The following is a 1,712-nucleotide window of genomic DNA, read 5'->3' as shown; positions in this document are numbered from 1 at the left end:
AGTCTTAAAGAAAATAAGTGGGGGGACTGACCAAGTTAGACACTATGCAAGTGACATCACGGCACATGACACCACAGCATGTGAAATCGCACCTGGAATCACAGGTAGTGGCATCACAACCCATGATCTGATAGGAAATGACATCACAAGAAGTGAGATCTGGTCTTAAGACCTCACGCATATGCTTACCGCAAGAAAGCAAAGCCTTAGCTAGGGATCCCTTTGCCCGTCGTGGAGCAAATGTTTCTTCAGCTTGGGCCGAGTGTAAAGTGCATAATAATTGTAAGTTTTCCTTTGGAAAGTGTGTATTTTAGTGTTATTGCTGTTCTTTTTTGTTTCTTTTTTTAAGACAGGAAATAAAAAGTGAAAAATGAAATTTGCGAGGAAGTTGTGTAATTGAGCCAAGATGTGCAGCACCTAGTGTCTGCGAGAGGCTAAATGCCTACAGCACCTGGTATTCCCAGGCGGTCTCCCATCCAAGTACTAACCAGGCCCAACCCTACTTAGTTTCCGAGATCGGGCGCATTCAGGGTGGTATGACCGTAGGCAGGAAAAGCTGCAGTTTCAGCTCTCTTCTGCTCACCAAGCCCACCGCCCAGAGCCTGCTGCTCTTAATCGCACCTGCACAGGCTCCCCTTGGGAAGTCGGACAGGCGCTCACTGCCAGAGGCCCAATGCCCCCACCCACATGGAACACCATTTTTAGGGTCGAGCCTGCGTCGCATGCGCTTGCGCATGCTTTTCACTTGTGAGACGCATTAGTAGTTAGAAAAGGGCTCGGAGCCCCACCCATGTCACGTCAGTGTCTTTCATTGGTTCGTGGGCTTGCCTTTCAAAATCTGCTTGCTTTCATTAGTGGTAGGCATGCATACGTCATGCCTTTTCCGGTGGTTAGCCCTACTCGAACGCAGCGACCAAGTATTGAAAACATGCGAGGCTCGCTGTTTTACGACCGGATTGTGGACTACTTTTTATCTTTTTTCGCAGCGCGATCTCGCTTGGCAGAAGTTGAGTGCTTTGCATGACATCGACCCTGTTACATAGTTACTTACACTTTTGCCTGTTACGTAGATAATTGCACTATTGCCGATAGGTTTAATGTGGCAAGAGAAGTCCGGTTGGGAGTTTACAACTGCTAACAGCTCTAACTCGGAGAAATGCGATACCTGTTGCATTGCAAATGCTTGTTTTCTTTTTCTTGCTTATGTTCAATGTGTATGCAGCCCCTTCTTCATTGGGTCTGAAACTGAGGATCCGTGTGTGCATTTCCGACTTTTTTTTGGGATAAAGCAATGTGTTTTAATTTTGTGAATTTGTGGGCAATGGAAGGCCGTTTTTCATTGTAACTATTCTTTTTGTTCAAGAAAGGTCTTTAACGTAATTTAATACACCGCTTTTTGTTAATGTTTTTATTTCAGTGTGAAACTGTTTATTTGATAATGGATCATGTTGGTCAATTGTTTCCAAATTACTTCTGTTTCTCTAGATTGCATTAGTTTTTTTCCGAAGCTTTATTCTGGATGTGACAAACATATAAGAGATGTTCATCCTCGAGTCCTATTTGTTGGCTGCACAACATGGACGAGTAGATGTTTTGGCATTAATTAGTGGCTGATTTTACTTTTCGTCAGCTTGTTGGGAGTTGCTGTACCAATCCTACTCTGCCCATCTTCTGTTCAGTTAGTCCGTATCTCATTTTCCCCGTAATGTGGG

At 44.3% G+C, this 1,712-nt stretch overlaps 1 pseudogene; it reads right to left on the bottom strand.

Annotated features, from left to right (window-relative positions):
* Nucleotides 1-439: 439 nt before the first annotated feature.
* LOC138302241 (5S ribosomal RNA) lies at nucleotides 440-548 on the bottom strand (annotated as a pseudogene).
* Nucleotides 549-1,712: the final 1,164 nt, after the last annotated feature.

Source organism: Pleurodeles waltl, chromosome 6 (assembly GCF_031143425.1).
Source record: "Pleurodeles waltl isolate 20211129_DDA chromosome 6, aPleWal1.hap1.20221129, whole genome shotgun sequence".
Classification (NCBI taxonomy): domain Eukaryota; kingdom Metazoa; phylum Chordata; class Amphibia; order Caudata; family Salamandridae; genus Pleurodeles; species Pleurodeles waltl.
The sequence above is the reverse complement of the archived record's forward strand: the minus strand, read 5'-3'. Positions and strand labels throughout refer to the sequence as shown.